Source organism: Adiantum capillus-veneris, chromosome 4 (genome assembly GCF_014529385.1).
Source record: "Adiantum capillus-veneris isolate H3 chromosome 4, ASM1452938v2, whole genome shotgun sequence".
Classification (NCBI taxonomy): domain Eukaryota; kingdom Viridiplantae; phylum Streptophyta; class Polypodiopsida; order Polypodiales; family Pteridaceae; genus Adiantum; species Adiantum capillus-veneris.
Genome location: NC_140934.1, coordinates 87,840,169 through 87,864,698, shown reverse-complemented (window position 1 = coordinate 87,864,698; position 24,530 = coordinate 87,840,169).

Below are 24,530 nucleotides of genomic sequence, written 5' to 3'. Positions count from 1 at the left end.
TTCTTGTCAACATGGCACTTACACTATCCTTTAAAATACCTATGGTGCTCAGACATAACGTAAAACCTAAATACAAGGGTTACTTTTAATACACAATGTATCAGTCTTGATGCGTACCTCTATACGATCAACATCGGCTCTAATCTGGGAGTGGCTTGCATCAGCCCCAAGGGCGGTCAACACACTTGAGAGAGCAATGATCTTTGCATCAATCACCAAAACTTCAAAATCAAAGTTACCACCTGCTCGCTTCATGCTCGCCTGTAGTGTTTTCAGCTCACTCAATTGCCCTTGAAGCACGGCTGTAGCTGATGATGTTCCCTCTATCTTCCACATGCTTTAGCTTTCCTCTTGTAGTTGGACTTGGGCTGCACCTATTGTGCTTTTCACACACTCTAGTTCTGTCTTTCTTGCAACCAACATCTGCTCCACTTCTGCCAAAATCTGGAGGTTAACAAAGCTGCAATTCAGATTAGACTGAGGGCCCATGGTCAATGTGAGACTTCAGAGTGAACTGTGTGGTTTGAGTCACCTGCTCACTGCCTTCATTGCAATCAACCCAATTCTTGAGTTTTTTTTCCATCCCACCCGGGATCTTCTTGCAATGTTCTAGGACCTGCTCACCAAAAACAGCCCATGCAACCTTCCGCTGACCCTTTGGACTCTGCGTGGCATCTAGATATCTCTCATACACAAAAAGGGTTGAAAACTTGTGCGTGATTTCTTTGTTGGTTCGCATGGCTTGATACACTTTGTGAAACAATAACCTGCATTCTTCTGCATATTCTGGCCACACTTGATTCAAGAAGAGCCTGCCACCTTTCTCCCTTTTCTTTGTGAAGACTGACAGCCAATCCTCATCTGTCACATCCTCATCAAACAAATTCTGGTATAGCTCTCCTTCCAAGCTCAAATTGTACTCCTCATGTAGGTCATGTTGTGTAAAGTAGAATCTAGTCTTCTTGGGATATTGCACCTCCATTGGATTAGAAAAACAACAAACGTGCATGTAAAACAACCAGGCACAACTTTTACCAAAAAGTATTATCATGACAGAATTGAGCCATTTATGAAAAGGAAACGGGTGATTACCATTGCTCTTATCTGAGACATGAAAGGTGTCCTTTGACGACATACTTGCCCCAATCTTGCGCTTGCTGTTGCTAGAATGCAAGCTGGCGGATGACACCTCAGTGTCGATTTGTTTGGTAAGGTGCACTTTCGTGGGGGCGTCTTCATTTCTGGTGTACCCATTAAAAAACATCAAATCTTCAAAAATGTATGCAGCACCATTCAAGAGAGAGAGAGAGAGCATAATTTGCAAAGACATGAGTAGCATTGTTGCAGCTGACAAGCAGCATCTTTCTCCCTCTCTCTCTCTCTCTCTCTCTCTCTCTCTCTCTCTCTCTCACACACACACACACACACACACACACACACACACACACACACACACACACACACACACACACACATATACACACACACACACATACACACACACACACACACACACTTTTGACCAGCCTTGAGTAGTAAATGGCTTGCGTGCTGGATGAAGGAGATCGTGGCAATGTCGCACAACAGAGAGTAGCGCTAAATTTTCTCCAGCAAGTTGTAAGAAGCTCACGGGCCTCTTTGCATGGAAGGCTCCTCGACGGTCACTGAACTTCCCAAGTGCCAGTATGCTTGCATTTCAAAAAATGATGAATTCTTGAAATGAACCTTTTCAAATCTTGGTACACTTAATCAAGTTAATCTAGACCCTCACCCAACGTGAAAGTACCAAAGTGATCCACCATTTTTTCCTCAAAAACTGGCCACCTATTTAGGCTATCACCCACATAGTAGGGGATGCTACATGATTGAATTGTCAGTCTTGAAACATTGCAAATGAACAAGGAGGCAACAACAGATTACTATCTAAAGAAGCGGGATAAAAAAATTGCTAAGTAAAGCAACAGGAGAAATGGATTGTTAAGTTCAATCAAAGTTTTTCAGACAAGATAGAGGAAGGAGATCTAGTGATGAAATAACTGAGCTATTTGGATTTCACTTTCCAAAACAAGTTCAAGAAGAAGTGGATGGGCCCATACATGGTATAAATGGGACCTATCAATTGGTGAGGTCGAATGGGTTCAAAGTGCTATGTTAGTGCTTGGGAATGTAATGTCTGAGATGCTTTGGAAGCTGGTCTAGACGACTCCTCAAATGAAGCCCCGGTGTAGAAGATCTCGGAGTTCAAAGCTAGAAGGCTTTGCAGATCCCTGATGGGTAGGGCACATGGTGGCAGATGACCAAAGATAATGCCAATGGATAGTGTTGAAGAGATCAAGTTTTAGAGCATGCCGATCTTCTCGGATTGGCAATCAAAGATCTAGAGAGAAATTTATGGCTAGTTGAAAGATTGACAAGGGCCAGTTATGGGTCAATTTTCCTGCATTGCAAAACATGCAAGCTGGGAGATTTTGGACCTTGACCATGGTTTGGAATGTATTGTGCATTGTATGGGGCTAGAAGGAATTGACGGCTCATCCATCAGGGCCGTGGTTGCCAAGTTGTGGGCCTAGAAAGATTGGCGCACTTAGTGGGAAAAAGGCACCGGATGTTTTTCCTTGTTTTTACAGCCTCGACTGGCAGAATCGGGGAGATCAAGATGCATTGGGATCTATGTGAGCTATAGCAGGGTATGGGTCTACGAGCATGGCTGTATGGCTCAATGATTGTGGTTTTGAGTGCCAACTACCAAGAAAACGAAGTGAGGTAAAAGTAAACCTTTTTGAGGTTTTTGTGTAAAGTCCTCTGAGGCTTGAAGTGCTTGGAAACTTTAGAGACCACCACATAGCATTGAGGAAAACCCACATGGGGTGCAAGAGGTAAGGGGCTCAATACACATGTAGTGGAGTGTCCCGTGGTCTAAATCAACAAAGCGTGGTGAGAGGGGAGCTCCACCAGCGCGTGGCTATGGAGGACTACCCATGGGACACTATGGAATGAGCGCTATTTGGCATTAGAGATGGTGGTATGATGGTATTGTTGGGTATTGCATTGATTGATGGTGGCATGCTATGATGCTGATGTGGTAGCTTTCGATAGGGGGCATGCACGCGTGCCTCTAAAGGCCATAAACTTTTATTGAGAATGAGAGGCCTCCCATGGGTTTTCACGGTGCCATGACAACCAAAATGGGCTCAAGCAAGTGACTCTGAAGCAGAAGTGTGTGAGAGAGAGAGAGAGAGTGTTGAGGTGTCAGTACCCTATCCACTGTACTAAAGTGAGTGTCAAATGGGGTCCCGATTTAAAAAAAAGAGCTCTCTAGAGCTGCACGAGAAAAAAAAGACCCACTTTTTTTGTTTTTGGAAAAAGAGAACTCCATATAAAAGGGGTTTTTAAGAGTTGTAAAAAGGCTTTTTGGCCAAGGAGTCTTTAGGAGAAGGGGAAGAGAAGAATTTCTCTTTGTAAGCCATGGTACCGAGGTCCATGTATGCAAAGTGAGAGAGAGAGAGAGAGAGAGAGAGAGAGAGAGAGAGAGAGAGAGAGAGAGAGAGAGAGAGAGGTTCAAGTGTGTCAATGGTGTGCAATAGAGGTGTTGGCTGTTTAATATGTGCTCGAGCTTCTTGTGAAGCATGTGTGTGCATTGGTGTGTTGAAACGGGTGTTGTGCAAGCGAATTGCTATCATTTTTGAAGGTGAAAACTAGTGGTTAGGGGTAATCTGTTTACCTTGGGCTGTAGAGAGGTACACATTGTGTGTTCCGAGTGTGTACCCTATTGGGGGGAAATCATAGCATAGCCTAATCAACCCAATACCAACAAAAATATCAATCCTAGGATCGACAACCCGGCTAGGGCATGGAAGCACGAGCATCGGATGTATCAAATGAGAGGATTCAAGAGTATGCTCATCCAATGCAATAGAGATTAGTCATTAATCACTAACTCTATTCACATCATCAATCAAGAATTACCTACACACATTAAGCCCACCAAAGTCTGACTTACCATAGACTAGAATCTCTAAGCACTCTTGTTAAGTACACACTAATTGCATTGGTGTTGGCCTCTCCAATCACCACATGCCAATCAAGGCACTTCATCAAAATCTACACACACAAGGTGAATGATGCTAGAGTTTCATAAAACCCATCCACACACAAGAAAACAATAGGGCACCTATAATAAGTACAAGATTAAGAACCAACTTAATCAACCTAATTAGAGATGTTAAATATCACAAATCGAATGCTCATAGAAGGATAAGAGTGGTTAATAAGTAAGAAGTCATCACACACACTCAAATCTAGAATAATGAGAAAGGTGAAACTACTTCATGACATAATGGAATAGAAGAATTGAGACTAATGAGAAACTAGAGACTAGATTAAGAAAGCTTCTCTAGTTACAATGGATTAGCACTAGCCTCTTAAGCATGGTTATTAAGCTCAAGGCTAGGCCATCCATAGAGTGAACACTCAAGAGAGATAGATCTCTCAAAAGTGGATCCTCAAGAATGAAGCCTCCTTGTACAAAGGCTTCCTTATAAAGGCTTGCACCACAATCCCTTCTACCATGGGTTTAAGTTTGAATCCTCTAGCTAGCATACACACCTTTGGAACTCCCAATGAGCCCAAGACCTTATACAAAGTGATTAGGAAATATTGTGCACATCCATAGCATATCTTCCGCTTGATGCATATTAAGTGTAGCTTGTGTTAGCCGCTGCTAACATTCCCCCCTTCCTAATTTGGCGCACGTCCTCGTGTGCCGGTGAAGCAAAACAGGTGACATGTCAGAAAGCAAGTCCATGGAAGAATGTTGAGCTGCAAAACTTAAGAACAAGTACCGAGTATCAAAGGCCAACAAGGATAAATAAAACATGAAGTACAATGAAGAATCATGCAAAATGATTATTTGCTTCTAAAAGATTGTTGAATCATATTCAAAAACTAAACAACATAAAGAGAAAAAACAGTCAAACTATCATGAAGATTAACCCACTTGAAATTTCAGTTTTATGCATGAAACATAAGCAATCAATTATGACCCTATGCTAATGCAGGTTCATAAACTTACTAGCCTAAAAACTATGTGACCAATATTAATAAATCATCCAAGCCTATCATGTCTATGGGTTGTAAAAAAGCTCCTAATCTATTAGTATTTTGTCATAGATTTTTGAAGCTCATGGAAGTTTTTTTTTGTCATTCATAGAAAAAAGTAAAGCACAATACAAGGCTACCACCCCAAGGCAAGTCTAGCTACGACTCTCAGTTCCAAAAGCCTACTAGCTCACCAAGGTGACGGCTAACCCGTATCATGCCAAGGTAGTAGTTTAGGGCCTTGACCAAGCAATCCAACTCGCCTGCCAAGTGCCAATAAGGTGCTAGGCCTCACAAAGACAAAACATAACATAGAAATTTTCTTTTCATGTGTCTAGTAACACTTTTGCTACTTTTATCTTGACACTTTTTTGCTTCATTGTTTCATTTTTTAGCACTTTTTTATTGCTTCCATCATGAGATTGCTTATGGCAAATGGACTAAGGGACTAAAGCCTAATCATAGCCCTAGGTCATGTTAAAAATGAATGGAGTATTAAGACTATCACTAAGAGTAGATAGGACTAATGAGAAATGAAACTACGCTAATGTTAGATCAACGCCAATTACCTATGATTAGCACACATAAAACCTAATTTTTTGATGAGTTAACATTCACAAAGAAAAAGTGTTGAAACTTTAGTATGCCTAGGTTTTGAACATGAAATAACCATAGCTTAGAAGCAAAAACTACTTAAGCCAAGCATAGAGAATGGAGAGATGAACAAAAGAGCAATATCATGGAAAGATTTTACCTATTCATGCTCTTTGTGCAACCTTGAGCAAGCATCCTCTTTGTGTAGAAAAGTCTCTTGATCTTTTTATTTGCAATCCAGGCTGATTGAAGCTAAGTGTAAACACAATCTCCAAAGGTCTTTTATTGAAAGCAAAAAGCACACAAAAAACATTAATGAAAACATAAAGCTAGCATCTTGCATACCCGAATTTTCCAAAGGGAAAAACCCAAAGGAAAAAAGTGCCTTTGGTTATGCACATGGTTCTCTTTGTAGAAAATTTATGCATACACATCAACAATGAGAGAGTTAAAAATGCTTCCACATAAGCACATTTTGCAATCTTTAAAACCTCTCATGCATGATTCAAAAGTTGATTAATATCTAGCTTAAATGAAAATGTGAAAATTTTAGATCAATCTATGAGCTAGAAAGAATACAACTTCTAATAAAAGTAACTGGCTCTTGAAAGCCAAATTTTACATTTCTAAAGCTCTCCAAAAAGTTGGCTAACAGCTAGCTCACATGAAATTTACAATTTTAGAACAAGCTATGAGCTAGAGATGATTGCAGCTTTGATGAAATGAAAGTAAATGGCTCTTAATAGCAAAATTTTGTACTTGAAAGCTCTAAAAAAAGTTGGCTAAACACTAGCTCAAATGAAAACATTTTCACTTTTAGACCAAGATATGAGCTAGCATGTATACAACTTTTAGTCAAAAGAAGTGGAATGGCTCTAACTAGCCACATTTTGCAATATATTGCAATGATGACTCCTTCTTGGATCAATGAAAGTCCTTGTTTCCCACAACCCTTCAAAACAACTCAAATGTTAGTGCTTTTAAGCATTTGGAAATTCAACACAAGCACTAATAGAATTCACAATCAATCACAAGCCTGAAATTTTACTGCTCTCTCATGGTCATTCAAAGAAGCTTGATTTTAGTGCTATGCAAGGTTTTTTGCATTCAACTCGAGCATTAAAATGCAACAAACAATGTCAAGCCCAAATTTTAATGAACACCTTCTACCAAGCATGAATGCATTGAATCGCAACTAAAGCTCACATGTATGCCAAAATAATTTGTCTTTCAATGCATGAAGGTTTCAATCAAGGTGAGCATTAACCCAATGCATAAGGCAAAAATTGGTGCAATTAAAGTTCATATATGCATAGAAGAGCTCACACGGTCATCGCACATAATGGTTGCCCACACCTTTGCTCTTACCTAACTCAAATGGAAAACATATAAAGGGAGAGAAGAACATTAGGATCCACAAAACGACCTCCTTAGAAAATTTTAATCACTTAGTTGTGATGACACCGTGAAAAAATCGCTCAGTCAAGATTAAAACCATACACAAAAAATCCCACACCGTTCTTCCGTTCTTCATGTCATCGTTCTCAATTTTCCACAAGGACAAATCCATTTTAGGCTAAAACACATTTTTTAAAAAAATCCAAATGATTTTTTTTTCTGTCTTACTCTTGCCTTCAATGGGGCTCTTTTCAAATTTCAAGGTTTTTCATCAAAATTTGTGGGCACAAGGGTGGGAACTTACTCTTAGTATGAGAGTTTTGTTTTTTTTTTTTGTAAACGTTTCTGTTTTCTCATCCAATTTGATGGTGGCAGCTCTTGAGAGTCAAAGAGAGCAAGATAGGGAGGATACTAGACTAGTGGGTGTGTGTGGTTGAGTGCTACAAGCCAAGCAAGTGGGTAGCGTGATGCCAGGCAGAGCAACTGTGTGTGTGGGTTCGGCTACTCTCAACAAGGCTGCAAGTGGTGTCAAGCTGCAGTTTGACCAAGGAGCGAGATCCAAGAGAGGCTATAATGGGGAAAGTTTGCATGGTCATGAACGAGCATGCAGGCATTGCAAGGCTAAGGCTAGTTGGACTATATCCAAGTCAGGCGACATGGCTGAGGCAAGCATGTGTGTGCTCTTTAAGTGAGCCATGACAACTAGAGCCCAAGGAAATCTATACAGGGCATCATTGAATGCTTCGATGATGATGCAAAGTGTGTGGGTGTGTGTGTGTGTGTGTGTGTGTAGCAAGAGATGTACAACTCAGCAGGCAAAAGAAGCCAGAGGTGCAATTTGAGACTCGGTGAAAACTCAATAGCAAAGGTGAGAAATGACACTCCGGGTGTGTATTGGAAATTTGGAAGCAAGATAATGTGGGGACTCGGGACTTAAACTAGCGATAGACTCGGAGCCGCTAGCTGCTGCAAGGGAATGAAGGGTTTGCAAGTATGGGGCCAATAAAAGCACGTCTGCAGCTATAACGACAAAGAAGAGAAGGCGTCCAGCCTATTGAGGCTTGGTGGGGCACTAGTTGGGGCCTGATTTGGTGCTCGAGAAGGTGTGAGTGAGGGAGGGCCTGACTCTTGAGGTGGAGAGAATTTTGCTGGTGAGGTGTGTGTGCGCGTGTGCGGATCTTTGCGATAGAAGCGGGCACAGAAAGTTGTGTCAAAGCCTACCAAAAGTGCCAATCACTTGGACACATGCTTCTAGTTCAAATTCATTTAGGCACAAAAAATCAAGTTGCAAGCCCAAATTGATGCAATATTTTCCCCGGTCCATTAAATCCAATTGGCACAAACAAGTGACCTAATTGTCCTTGGCCAATTCAAACCCAATTTGTAATCATTGCAACTTGTGAGTTGCTCATATCCCTTATGCACAATCACTCAAACCTAATTTAGGTTTGTGAAGCTAGCAACATTTGATTATTGCATTTTTAAATACACAAATCATTGAAATTCTTTATCATATTCATTTGAATTGGCATACAACTAAATGGTAATACATACAATCATTCTCAATTATGTGCAATTGAGTCATTCACCTCAATTGATTTGATAACACACACACAAAGGTTTAGGTCTATTCAATCATTATGACTAGTGATCAACACCAATCATTCATTCCAAATTGGATATCAAGCACCATTGCATAGGCACACACATTGGTGCATTTTTTCCATGTTCATCAAATTGATTATCATTAGCATGGTAATGCACTAAAAGTCTACACAATTGAGTACCAATTGAGTGATCTATCTCAATCGTCAAGCCATTTTTGTGACACACACATAACTATTTGACCAATTCATCATCATAATTGGTAAAAAATACCAATTATTCATTCACACATTGGATTGCACATGCCATTGATCAGTAGGCACACACACCCAAATTTAGGCCATAATTTTATGCAACAATCCATCAATTTCACATTGTAATTCTCGATTGCAAACTCAATCAAGCATAAATGAATGCATGCTTGCTTAATTTCAAAAAAATTAGCACTATTTTTACCCAATCAAGCAATGCACACACTCAAAAAGTAAGCACAAAAATTCAAATTTGGCTCAATTGGCAATGCATTTAGGCTTATTCCTAATGATTGCACACACTTTTCATGCACATTTCATAATCAAAAATCATTTTGGTGCCCCAATTGACCATCAATCATTGAAAATCAAGTGGTTTTGGATGGGCACACACACTCAAATTTTACCCAAATTGGCATTTAGGCTTATCCAATGATTGAATTAGCCTAACATACACATTACTTACATGATTTCATACTCATATATCATCAATTCCATTAATTTATATACATGCACACACTCAAGATTAGGTGCACACACACTTGAATTTTTTGACAGTTTTTTTCCCTCTTTCGTGCATTACACACACAATGATTTTTATGCGCACACATGAATTCTTGATGAGAAGTAAGAATAATCTTGATACACACAAATTTCATTAGTCAAAATTTGACCATCAATTTCATTCCAAGTGAATCAAATTAAGTGCAAAGTGTAGGTCAATTGAGTTACACACCTAATTTTAGCAAATAATTAGCACACATTGAACCACATTAATCAATCAAGCATTGACATGAGCAAGTGATTGCACTTACATTGTAATCACACTCTAGGCTATTCCTTTGCTCCACACAAAGATGCATCATTGCACACACAAGTGTGTGCACCATCAAATCGGCCCAAAAATTGACCATTGTAGGCCAAAAATCAAACACTCAAATCATCAAATTAGGCATAAATTAGCACAATCAACTTGAAAAAAGTGATGATCCACCTCTTATAAGGGGATTGAACATACATTACACTTCAATGTTAGCGGTTAGGTTAGAAAACTTAGCCAAAAATTAGTAAAAATTAGCATGAAATTAGCACAACTAGCATGGAAATGAAGCAAAATTAGTAAGTGTTAGTATGAAATTAGTGAAATTGGGGGTTTGAGGTATCCATAAATCAATAATTAGCTTCAATTTCTTGCACCAACATCATCAAATCAAACCAAAATTGAGTTACACACACTCAAAACCAATGAAATTAATAGTGAAATTACTCTATTCTAAGCATCCTATATTCACTAGCTTAGGTTATCGATCCATGACAACGGCGCCAAATGCTGGGGGAAAATCATAGCATAGCCTAATCAACCCAAGACCAACAAAATTATCAGTCCTAGGATTGGCAACCTGTCTAGGGTATGGAAGCACGAGCATCAGATGTATCGAATGAGAGGATTCAAGAGTATGCTCATCCAATGCAATAGAGATTAGTCATTAATCACTAACTCTATTCACATCATCAATCAAGAATTCCCTACACACATTAAGCCCACTAAAGTCTGACTTACCATCGACTAGAATCTCTAAGCACACTTGTAATAAGCACACACTAATTGCATTGGTGTTGGCCTCTCCAATCACCACATGCCAATCAAGGCACTTCATGAAAAGCTACACACACAAGGTGAATGATGCTAGAGTTTCATAAACCCATCCACACACAAGCAAACAACAGGGCACATACACTTATTACAAGATTAAGAACCAACTTAGTCACCCTAATTAGAGATGTTAAATAACGCAAATCGAATGCTCATAGAAGGATAGGAGTGGTTAGTAAGTAAGAAGTCATCACAAACCCTGGCAAGATCCAAAACAATTTAGATGGAATGCTCTCCAATGCGGTCCACTAGGCACATAATCAGGCCCCATTGAAACTTCAAACACCTCTATCTTGGCAACCAGGACTCCGATTGTTTATCTGCAAAGATCGACATGCTCCATTCTTTAAGTACTTCAGCCATACACTCCAGGATCTACCTTGCCAAACTTGAACTTCATACATGTTTCATTACCCATGTCTACACCTGCTAGCCCATCCATATCTGCTTGTACCCTCTGTTATGGTCAACACACTTTGGCTGCACCAGCATTGCTCAACCCCCTTGTTGAACATTTATGTTCAACCAAAAAATTGTTTGATTCACCTACAAATTGCACAACTATAAAACATTGTGAGCAAACTTAAAAACCATATATACATTGTATTATTCTTGTTTCCTATTTCCAACCCTCCAGTGGGTTTCCCCACCCCCTGCATCACAACATAGCTTCCACTTGGGTCAAATGGCCAGCCACTTGCTGCACCGCACAAACAACCCCTAACACCTCCTGGGGAAAATAGGAAAACTTAATCCTCACCCTTCACCTGCAACACTCTTCCATTGAGATCATCGAACCACCAACCTGCTCTCTTCATACACAACCTCATCTTGCATATCAACACATGAAAAAAACATACCTAAACCTCCCTCCCATCCATGTATTGGAATGACCTCCATGCAATAAATTTCCTTCAAAAAACACTATGGTTGACACAAACACTATTGGCATAACCATAGTAGCGGAGCCTTGCTCATCCAGTGGAATCTCTACTTGTAGAGGGGGGTAACCCTCACATCACCTGTATCCTGGCCAAAGATTTACTAACAAGCTTCTTCCACATCAACCACACGGTCATCAAATCCCCAATCAAACTCATCCTCAATGCATACTGGATCCAAAGACCTATATCTAATGCATTGCCTATACAATCCATAGGCAACGGTAGCTGATCCCTTTGTTTATTATTTAACACATCATGAGCACAAGAAAATGCCGAACCCCCTTGGTCTTCGCTTCATCATTTTCCTCTTGTCGACTTTGTAGGCCAAATTGTCTATTCATAGACAAGAACTTGCCATTTTGTGCAAAGCTACGAACCTGCAATTGCATTGCTACAACACTTTTTGTTGCAACTCCCATTAGCATGGCCATCAACATAGTGTGGCATGACCTCTTTGATTGCATACCCCACCTTATCATGATTTAGCACTTGAACCTGCACTTTGTTTACATTGCCAATCACCATATTATTACACATACAACAAGGAAGCTTTACCCTTACCAGCATAGGGTCATTGGAATCTCTCTCCTAACCAAAGGATGTGGATCCATCCGATCTATCCTCCTCGCTTGTCTCCCAAACGATTCCGCTTGTATCTTCATCTTCATCAACACCACATGCCAACTTTGTATCTGCACCTTCATCATCTTGCTACTCCACAAAATTTTGACCCCTACCTTGGCTTTGCACACTTTATTCACCCACTTCCAAGCTCTTGGTATCTGTAACCTGGCTAAACTTTGATAGCTCTTCATGCATAACCTCTATGAGAACAAGCTCCTTTACGTCCTCTTGCAGCTCTTAAGACTCAACATTGACTAGCTCTTCAACACACAAGTTCTCTTTGATAAGAGGCTCATCCTTCTTGAGAAGCTTGTCCACCATTGGCATAGGCACATTAAAAATAGCAATCTTCCAAGGGGCATAATCGCTCAGTGGACTTACCTCACAAACTTCAAAAAACTAGCACCACCTTTGGTTGAACCATAAAACACATTGTTGCCACCACATGCACATAATTGCAGGCTTTAGCAAGCCCAACTTCAGCTTTCACTTCACCTTTCTACTCATTACTTTGGCCAAATACCCCATATCTTTGTAGCTATCCACATTGAACTTGACCTTCTCTCTTATATTTGGATGTAGGCAATCAAGAAACTTTGTATTGGTTGCCTTTACACCATATAGCAATCTCCAACTTCTTCCAACTGGCTTCAAACTGCTCAAGAAAAACTAAAAATTCTTTACTTACATCTTGGCTCAACTCTACACCAACCTCCACTGGAGAAATCACCTTTCAAAACCTCTTAAGAAATTGATTCCATAGCTCCTACCACCATGAACCTCGATCAACACTCTTCAGACCATCAAGCCATACCTTCTCACATTCACACATCAGAAATGACACCATATGCATGGACAACATCCATCGCTCAAAATATGCTATACTGTCCTCCACATCTTCAACACCCGTGAATATGGGGCCAATGCTTGGCTCCACCATCTTTGCCAACTTTAAATCCCATCACTACACATTTCACTCAATAAACAACCAATCATCTATCAGCTTTAAACAACGCTTCCAACTTCAAATAGAAGCATCAATACACTCCTCTATGGGGGCACCAGAAGATGGAAAGGGGGAAAGGGGAACACACCTAGCACACACAAAATTCCTCTCTATAACCCAAGGCTTCCACAACACCCCAATCCACTAGAAAACACTCACAAAATGCCACAATTCTACAGGCAAACCACCATTTTCACACAACCCAATGCACACACTCGAGTCCACTCACTCTGCATTGCTCAATTCATAGCCTTCCACACAAACAACACCTCTCTCTCTTTGCACAACACGACCTAGAGGGGGCAGACCCACCAAAACATGCTCCGAAACACACATTGGAAAGGGAAATGGGGAACACACCCGAAATACAAATAATTGCCTGACTATAGCTCAGGGCTTTCACAACACCCCTATCCTCTCAAAAACACTTTCAAAAGATACGATTCACACTCACAGGCCACCACCTACACACTTCTCAACACACGCATGCTAGCAAGATTTCCATTTAACTCAACACACATCATCAATGCTCATTCGCACACTGAGCACATACCATGCTTAGGTTTTCACTCCCTTTGCACCATAGAACAATCCGTGGGCACACACTTTCGTTGGCACCCAGACACGCAAAGATCTGGAGAACAGAGGGGGGAAGGGGGAAATGTGCCAAAAACGGGGAGCCAATGATTTTCAATTTCTTAACCAAAGAGTATACCAACTTCTATGACACAAACGGTGAGCTTGAAAAACAAAGGCCCCAAGGACTCACTCTTAACTTGTCTATCATTTCACTGTTCAAAAACAGGGAAAAGCCCTGAAAATGATTACAAAAAGGGGTTTATAGGGGATCCCTGCCCTTTTTTAGAAACTTCTATTTGATTGGACCTTTTGGAAGGCTCCATTTGATCATTTTCTACAAGGCTTGGAATTCTCCGATCAACTTCTTCACTCTCTCTCACATTCCACTTCTCGAGCTGAAGGGGAGGGGGGGGGGGGGGCATTAGCACTAGCGCTAGTGCTCCACCATCTTTATCTTCAAAATTTTGGTTTGGGGCCAAGGGCCTATGTGAAACGTCCCCTTTTGGGTGCTACTACCACATCATCACCCTACACATGCCACCAATCGAGCACCCACCATCATCGCCAACTGCTATCGTCGTTCGCCTCTGGCCAAAACAACGCGCGCTGGCTTCAACCTTGCATGCAACAACACCCATGGAGGGATGCCATCACTTCAAGCTCCAAGGGGTAACACTCCCTTTTGTGATGCTATATGGCCCTCTCCCTTGTAGAATTTATACACTATCTTCAAAGCTTATGCCTGCACCAATGGGATTAGCCAAAAAGTTTGTTTTTTTCCCATTACTTCAATGACTTTCCATTTGATGCTCAATAACCCGGTTACTACCCGCAAAGCCATACCGGATCCCCATTGTTTTGTTCCCAAGCCCTGACAATCTTGCCATTTCTTAAGCCTCCCGAGCCCATCAACCAAGGCCGTGAAAAATGGGAAAAAACACATGTAGCCTGATTTCTGGCATTTGTACCAAGCTTTATTGGGTTGTAGCTCGGCAACCCCATCTCCAATTTCCAAGCCATCGAACCCCACCGGCTCCACATGCTATATACTACCTTCTTGAACTTGGTCAAGGCCAAAAAAAAAAGACAAATGGAACGATTTTCAATGCGGCCGAGTGGGCACAGACCCGGCTCCCAACAAATCTTCATTTGACCATAACTTTCTTATCTAAGACTCGATCGACAATCAGAAAAGATCGGCATGCTCCACAACTTGAGCTCTACATCCCTATTCACTTGTACCGGCTCTGACCACCTTCCCTATCCATTGGGGATCTGTAAGACCTTCTAACTTGGCATGGCTCCTTCTTTCACACCATGTCTTCGTGCTACAAGCCGTCTAGACGGGCTTCTCAAGCATCTCAAGCACTACATTCTTGGACAATATCCCCGTACTTTGAAAACATTGACTTGCCATCCCAATTGGCACATCTTGGATCCACTTGCCCTAAAAATCCGCATATACCATATATTTTTGTTGGCCTTTGCTTTCACAGGTCCTCCACACTTGCCCTTTTCCTAGCACCTCTATGCACCCATCTCACTGTCTGGCAACACTTCTAGCTCCGACCAACTTTGCATGTAACATCATTGTCCACTCCCTCATCAAACATCTATGCTCGACTAGAATCATAGTTACAAAACATTGAAAACTTCCACATTGAACAAACAACCAAAATCAGTCACATAATCACAACCATATGTACAAGCAAAACTTCCTCCCTTTTGCACATTGCATGCTTTTAGGTGGGTTGCCCGGCCCCCTTGGCTACAATTTGAGGCACCACTCCTCTATCAAATTATAGCTTGAGACTCACACCATTTACCCTGTGCCTTAGAAGCTTACCATTGGCTCTCACCAGTCAATAGGTTCCATTAGGAAAGGCCTTTTGCACTTTATATGGACCTTTCCACCTCTTCTTGAAATTTTTTTGGAAGGTGAAGATCAACTATCTCTCATACTTCATCATCGGGTCTCCTTCTTCTACTTCTTGTCTACCAGACTCTTATTGACTTTGGCCACTCTCTTCTTCGGCTGCTTCAAATAGTAGTCCATCGTTGCTTCCCTATCTATCTGCACTGCTTCAAGGCCAACAATCCTATCCTATAAGATCTCATGTGGAGTGGCATTGATGTGCCACATTCCCTTCAACGCTCCTAATTGTTCATGCATTGGTAGCACTACCTCCTTACCATAGACCAACTCAAATGGAGTAAAGTTGGTTACCACTTTGTAGGAAGTCCTATACACCCACATACACTTCTCTAGATTGACCTCCCACTCTCTCTCCTACCTGTACACATATTTCGTTAGCATCTTGATGATTTGCCCATTGGCACTCTCCACAAGACGATTGCATTGGGGTGATAAGGTGATGAAAACCAATGTTGAATCTTTAGCTTCTTCACCAGTGCTTGCATAAGCTTTCTTCTAAAACCTTGGCCTCTATCAGAAATGAGTACCCATTAGCACTCCAAAACGGAAACAAATGTTGTCAAAAACAAATTGGGCTACAACCTGTGCATTTACCTCCTTCACATCCTTGGCCTCGACCCACCTTGTGAGGTAGTTAATAGCTACCACAACATACTTCTTACCACTTGTAGACTTAGGGAGTGGACCGATGGCATGCACACCTCACTTATCAAAAGAATTTTGAGCAATGATGGCTTCCTGTGACTCGGCTACCAAACACCCCTCTCCCATAGTCTGACACTCGTGGCAGGTCTTGCACGAATAGTGCACATCCTTCGCTACTCAAGGCCTATACAAGGGACCTGTCAAAAATGACTTCTCTTGTAGAAATAAGTTGCTCATTGATATCCTTGACACCAACAAGGAAAGTGTCCATCTCATCTTCCTCATGCATAATCTTACAATGTAATTTTAGCCTCATTGTGACTTGCATAAAGACCACTTAGAATATCCCAAGCCTTTTTTGCAGATTTTGTTGAACAAATATGAGGAGTAATAGTGCCCTTCATAGACATCGCAATTAATACATGATCCTACGCATCTTTTACATCCCAACAATCTTGCTCAATCATCAATAGGCAAAACAGCTCTGGCAACAGCAACCCTGCCACCAAAACCTGCAACATCCTCAACATCGCCTACATTCTCAAAACCAGGACGTACATCAATGACCTGCACAATATTCCAAACTCCCTTTGACACACATACATGTTGCATCATACAAGCCCACATAGGTTAATTGTCCCCATCTCATCTATCCTCAATAGCAAACATCTTGAACACATATGTGTTGTTGTCAGCCATGACAAATGCTGCACGTGATGCAAAAACTACCCGACAAGAGGAGAAATGAAGGGGGATCAACATGTGCTATATAGAACAAACCCTAGAAGATTGTAAGTGATGTGTTATGCCAAAAATGGCACTGACAAACATCCTACATAAAATGACAAAATAGCCTGCACAGTACAGCCTGTAGTGGAAATAAAGGCAAAAATGAGCCCGAATCAAAAATCTAAGTTGACGCTCACCAAAGCTCACAAAAATCGAAATAAAGTGCGAAGGCATGTGCTGGCGACATTGATGACTAAGCCTTGGAGGATGTAACCTACTCTGATATCAATTGTTGGAATTAGGTTACAGGGAAACACACACAACTTGGAGAAGACAAACGAATCTCAAGGCACACGACACAGAGTGTATTACTTAGTGTGCAATGGAAAGATAAGATATCCCTAGAGTGATGGGTGTATATACAATGCATAGGGGGAGAAACTTCCTAGTGAGGGAAAAATGATTTGGCAGTCCTAAGTGTGTTCACGCACATCACTACCACATATATATGGTAACATGTCTTGACCCTATGCTTTGGTCTATCTCCATGTGGAGTCTCCTTAAGAGAATGTCTGGGCAAAGACTTCAATCCTTCTCTCTAGTGCTTTCTTCACATATCCTATACCTTCTTGACTGCATGGATTACTCGTTATTGTTGAGCTTCCGATAAATTAAGTAAATCAACCATGATCCCAGGATTTTCTTGTATTTTTAGCAAGCCTTCAGGCTGATTTACTCCTTGTACCTGTTCATTTTTTGCTTCGTGCTCTTGACTAGTCATCATGGGGTTTTCTTGCATTTTTTGCAAGAACTCTCACTAATCATCTTCAAATGTAGCCTGCTCGAGTGTTTTTGACTCTAGGTTGGGCACTTTTAGGAAGGACATTGGTAAGTCCACCGCAGCCTGGGCCTCGTCTAAACTGTAGCTTGCGACTAACAAGTCTTGGATTGTCTTTTTGGCTAGCTCTTCCTTCGTGAGTGGTCTATATAGGATCTCTACCTTTGTACTTTTCGTGTGTATCTAGCTGACCTGTTCTGACTGAAGACTTACATTAGTGGTCGGGGACTCCATGTGAATCAAATTTGTAGGCACCAGGCTTGGTATTTTTGGTTCTTCTTGTTGTTGAGTTTCCTATTGTTGCTCTTTCCTTTCCTGCTCTTCTTTCTATAGATATATCCATTGAGAGGCGGAAGTGAAAAAAATAGACCCGGTGGCCTCTACACCAAGACTATGCACAATGGCCTCATCATGGGGAATACACAATAGGGGCACCACCTAGCAAGATATGCGGCTAGGACGCATACATATACACAATGAAGCATGCATGGAAAACAATTTCAAGATCCACGCCCAAATGTGGAATGAGGTGGTCGGAGAATAAGGTGAGAGGAGTGGTGAGTGAGTGAGAATGGGCTCGCTACGCGTGCATGTAGTAAGGAAGATAACGAGGTTAGGGATACATGCAAGTATGCTCACTTCTCATACAAAAGGTGGCGAATCCACACACCTTAAGATGGAAGTAGCAAGATGATAGGAATATGAGAGGGAGAGAGAGTGTGTGTGTGTGGTGGCGAATCCGCACACCTTAACATAAGCAGAAAAAAAAAATGGCAAGGAACAAGCATATACCATACTCACAATGAGATGTATCCAAAGCGACACAAATTATGGCACCAAGATGGAGTGTGTTGATTGCTTGCAAAAGATGAATACAATAGGTAGCGTATGGCAGGAAAATGAGAAGGGAACAAAATCGTAGGCGGCATAATGGAGAGATGGGAGTTGATGGCGAGGAATATCATGAGTGTGTCCACCCTTCTTCTTCTTGAAATTGTGCCTTCAACCCTTAATTACAAGTGGTGTGGAGGTGTGGTGCTCATCTTTTGTGCATGGTGATGGTGATGATGATGGTGTTGTGATTATGTGATTAGGGTTCATGCTACAAGCATGTAGCACAAGAGTGTGTATGGATAGAGGTGTGTGTGTGTGTGTGTGTGTTCTCTCCCAAGTGAGCTCTCATGGCCTCCTTATATAGGGAAGGAGGGAAGGATTTAGCAATATTTCTATTTGAGGTGAGTGTCCCACTTTGGTGACTAGGAAAATGGGGTGCATGTGATTGTGGCTCCCATCTTGTCTCCTCATTATTTAAAATACCAGAGTCAATAGAGAGAGAAAAAGAGAGAATGTGGGTAGGATGTAGAGGATAGGAAATATTTACAATAGTCTAGCTTTGGATAGACATAAGCTTATTAGGGAGAGAAGAGAGAGGTAAGAAAATTATAAGAGAGGTTGTCGAAGGTGGATATTTGTTGATGAGGATGGATCCTCCAAAAATGGTGATAGAATTACTCTAGACTAGCCAAGACCTCATTAAAAGAGCCTTGTCTCTTGTAATCATGCTTGAAGACTTGTAGAACCATAGCCATTCTAGAAGGAAGAAAAGTGGGATGGCCTGTGTCACCATTACACGAGAAAACTGGGGTCCACTACAAAAATCATATCTCCGTGTTCATAACTCCAAAAATTGTGAAAAACATTGAGCTAAAAGTTGAGATCATGAGCTACATCTTTCATGTTGAACGCTCCTTCAGATTCGGGGTTCTTCTTTACTTAAAAAATTCAGCCAAATAATGTATTATTTGTGGCTGCAAAAGTCTTTTGGTGGTCCCCTTTGAGTGGACTTCTCTCTTGCCTTCAAGTGTAAGCTCCTTCATGTGTATGAAAACATGACCTAGAGTGTTGAAAAGATTGGCAATCATCTAGATGGAGGTATTATTGAAATTTGAAAGTGGGGTTGAGGTTTGAAAATGAAAACTAGTGAATAAAATATTTGGTAGAGTGGAATAATATACATACATGAAAAAAATATATTAGAAAATACTAGAATATATATATTTAATATTTTTAAGGTCAAAAGAGAGATCAACAAAGAAATCTTACTTATTATGCTACATCGTGATTGATTAGCATAAGTATTATTTATTTAATAAAGGCTAAAACGTTTGTGAAAAAGGAAGAAAAAATCAAAAGTAACTTATATAATGGGAAATATTTTGATAAAAGGGCAAAAATATATGGGGGGGTTCCCATGCATGGAAAAGCTTTCCTCACCATCATTTCTATAACATTGTCTTGATCAAAAATCCCTTATTTTGTAGTGGCCTCAATGGTTTGTTGGTCCAATCTTCTTTTTGTCCTTAATTCCCTGGCATAGGCACTTTCTTCAAGTTGATCCTGAGTCTTCATTCTTTGAGTCTCCTCCCCTTCTGCCCCTTCTTCTGCTAGTCTTTTTTATGTCTATTCGGTTTGTTCTTTGATTTTGGCCCTCATCATGTCTAATAAGCTTTGGGCCTGCTCTTCTTTTTGTATATTTTCTATATATTTTCTTCTCCGAGCAGCTTCCCTTTATTTTTTCTTCCTATCTTCTTCAGATTTGTGCTTTTTCTCTTGTTCATCTTTAGCTCTTTGCTCCACTCTCCTGGCGTATGCCGATATTGGCTTCTTTTCTTGAGTGATGGGGTCTAATTGTTGGAGCTCTATATTTTCCTCATCAGTCTCTGATCCAGCTGACTCGGAGCTGGTGGCCCCTTCATCTCTCCCATATGCTGGTTGTGTTTATTTTTTTGGCTCTTGTGGTCCTTGGAGATGTAGAAGGTGTTTCCACCTTCTTTGCCTTGGTTTGTCGTACTCTTTCTGTCCATTCATTTGAATTTGGGGCATCTTCCAATGAATGTTTTTCTCCAACTAATCATGCCACAATATTTGTAAAATGTCTGACTCCCCCAAGGTGTTTTGTTATTGGGACAAGACGATCGAAGCCCCATTTGGCTAGATCAACAGACACATGTTTGTGTTGCGATACTATCTTGTGTAAGGTTGATGCCAAATTTCTATCTGGCCTTGTGTATCTGATTTTCCTGTCAAAATGGAGGTGTTGATGTAGAACCCTCATCTGTCCTTCTTTCCTTGATGATACTGAATGTTGTCAACTTCATGGTATTGAAGTTCTCATCAGCATAGCCTTGTGGCTTTATCGTCTCTCCCCTTGGTAGCTTGGTAATTTCAATTATGGCATCTGGGCTGATTTCGACGGTGACCTTCTCTTCGTCTGCCTTTGTAAGAGTTGTCGTCATCTTTTCTTTGTCCACCTTTTGTAGAGTCATGATCAGCTCATGAGCCCCTCTCTAATTAGATCTTACTCTCGGCTCGGAGTGAAAATCCACCTTTTGTAGAGTCATGATCAGCTCATGAGCCCCTCTCTAATTAGATCTTACTCTCGGCTCGGAGTGAAAATCCTTGACTCCTAGCCTGGAGATGGCTTTGTCCGCATTTTGTGGTGTATATGCAATAGTGTTCAAATCCATGGGCATTTGTGGTGGCTCCCATCTCTTTCCTTGCTTGTCTTTCCACACATGGTTGAAAACCATGAGGCCAAGGTGCCCTTGGATGACCTCATTGCAAAACAAGCCATGTACCATGTGATGTGGTCCATGTCGACTTGACAACTTTCCTTTTCTTCAAGCTTGTAGATACTTCTATGTCGCATTTTTCTGGGAGTATTTGATCCTGTGACAAACAAATCACAAAAATCCAATCTTTAGCTGGATAATCATTAAATGTCAGCCATTTGTGCAGTTCGTACTCTCAAGTTAGTTTGGTCAATATCTTAAGCTCAAAGTGTTCAATTTTGGCATATGAGGTGTCATTGGGATCCCCAGGAGATGTACTTCATCATGGTATACTCTAGCTCCTAAAATTTGACAAGTGACATCAACCACAGTAGGTGTCATTTGTGACAAATCTGAGATTTTTTCTCATACTTTGTATGTTCACCGCTCCTTGATCCCATCCATGCCATGCATGATCAATTTGCACACCTAAAACTTCAAATTAGGCCCAAAAAGTGCTTGGACCCCTTCTGACTTGGCCTTTTACAAGTCAAGTTGGAATTGACTTTTGACCTACTTTTTGACTTTCTTTTTGCATTCTACTCTTCAAATGGGTTCTTTGGACTGCCAATATGTTATAGCTAAAACATTTCATGGTTCAAGTGCACTTTTTAGGTCATGTGGCAACAATCGTGGTACCTGTCAATTGTGTCCATTTTTTGCATGAGTGGCACCCTCTAATTCTCCTTGATGTGAAGAGTCTATTACCACCCTGCATGGTCAGTTTGGATCACTATTTTGGTTACCACTTGATTTTTCCTCTTGTTGAGAGTTTTGTTTGTTAAGCAAGCCCTAGTTATGGTTTTGCAGTTGGGTTCAAACCCTCCCTATAGCTTCCTAAGGTCATTTACGTGCTTCTCGAGGGTTGGGTTGTAAACTTTGTCCCATGGGCTAGCCAATTTGTTTATTTTAAAAAAAACACACTGAAAACGCACTTTCTATGATAAGTTACACTTCGGCCAACCTTTTGCCCTATCTCTTATGGTAACTATTTCTGTATGGCTAGGTGGAGCTTATGGTCCAAAAATTCGAGGCTTTTGCATGAGTTTTGCAAATTTTTTTGGCTGTTGGACTCTGAAACTTGTAAATCTTTGAGTGGAAATTCCCTGTTGTTCTAATTTGAGCCCTTCATCTGTAGAAACTGATGATATCAAAATCTACCTAGTCTGGCCTTGTGGCAACTATCGTGATTGGTCAAAGGTGAAGCCATTTTGCACTTTGCACAAAATTCACATGGTTGGGTTCCTCATGCCAAGGAGATCCTATTGGGGCCATGCACCTATAGTTTGACAACTTGGACTCTGTGTGAGGGAAATTTTTGGGTTCGTGGGCACTTTTGTTGTTCCTGCTGAGTTTTAGGTATCCATTGAGGTGAGAATAGCCTCATTAGGATCCTCTAGTGATGGACTTCCTGTTGGTATACTCAGTTCATGTTTTGGTTCTAGGTGGCACTACCACGGGTAGCTATCATTGTGACCTGTTGGTGACCTAGGTCATACCCTTGCATTCCCTATGCTTTGGGGTTTTTTTGATACCTTGCATCTGTCATTTGGAATTTCCCACCCTGTGTAGTTCTTAGATTCTACGTGAGGTTCCTAGACCCATTTTTTGTGTTTTTGGTGAATGCATTAGTTTTTTCCATGCATGCACATGTTCTATAAGCATCTTAGAACTTACTAGTAGCTCCACTCACTGGGAATTCCTGATTTGTGCATATGGGCTCTTTGAAGGATGTGCGTGCTCACTCGCTCAATCTCTCCCGCAAAGTTGATATGTGGAAATGACAAGAAAATCCCCCTAGGTTAGTATATATGCTTAGTGCTTCCGAAAACCCGTTTTTCTTTTTGATCCCATCATTCCCTGTGCGTACCCATTTCCAAAGTCTCCTGTTACTCATTTTTTCTTTGATGTTTCTTTGATGTTTCTTTGATGTTTCTTTGGAGAGTTTCAAATGTCTTATACACAATATACCTATAAATAGCCATTTTGAAATCATTCTAGTGAAATGAGCAAGCCGTTTTTGTCTCTGATGGCTTTGTCGATATCCTTCGCGTTTCTCGTTCCAATTGACTATGGTTGATACTAAAAAGACATATCTACGGATGCAGTTTTTCCAACGCTTTTCAATTATTACATAGTGTTTGTATGTTTCTTTTCTAGCCATTCTATGACAAATGTTTGTATGTTTCTTTTTGGAAATTCTATGACAATGATGGACTTCTTAGTCAAGCATGTCAAGATTCAACATTTTCTCGCTCTTTAGGTGTAATCACTTTCATTTTGTGTGATCTATGCGTACAATTTCTTCTAAGAAGAAAAAGTCTTGGATTGTAAAGTAGAGGTTATTTTGCTGGTATAGCAGGCTCCAAGAAAGAATTGATTTGTAAACTACTGACATTAGCCATATGTAGGTCTAAAAAAGGCTCAGGGGATCCACTAGGAAATATGTAAGATAGCACGTGTGAACAAATAAGGGATTTATAATTAGGTACATTTACAGAAAACACACTTACATAAATGGTTTTTTGATTGAGAAAGTGAAATTTTTCATACAGAAGGGCTGGGTTTTTTTTAACAAAAATGCATACATAAGGGGTACATATAATACTTGAAAATATACAGGTAAGGGATTATTTAGATACCTCTTGTTCGCACTTCTATATGCAATTTTTACATAGTGGACTCCTTGGGGATATGTGTACACTTGGCTGTATCTATGACCTTTTAATGTATGTGACAATGTAGATGACTTCTCGTATGTCCTCATAAGATATTCTATTGAATGCATTTGGATAGGAATTAGCAACAAAAGTTGTTTTCCTTTATCATTCTACTCCAATTTCTTGTTTGTGGAAGCCTAGCAAGAAGCTACATTGTGCGCAACACTTTGAACCCTAGCCAATACAAAGGAACTTGAACTGGTAGCAAGGCTTAGCATTCCTGTAGAAGAAAGGCAGACTCTTGAAAGGTGTAGTACAAAGGCTTAACATAGCCATATCTTGGTGTACACATAATGCAC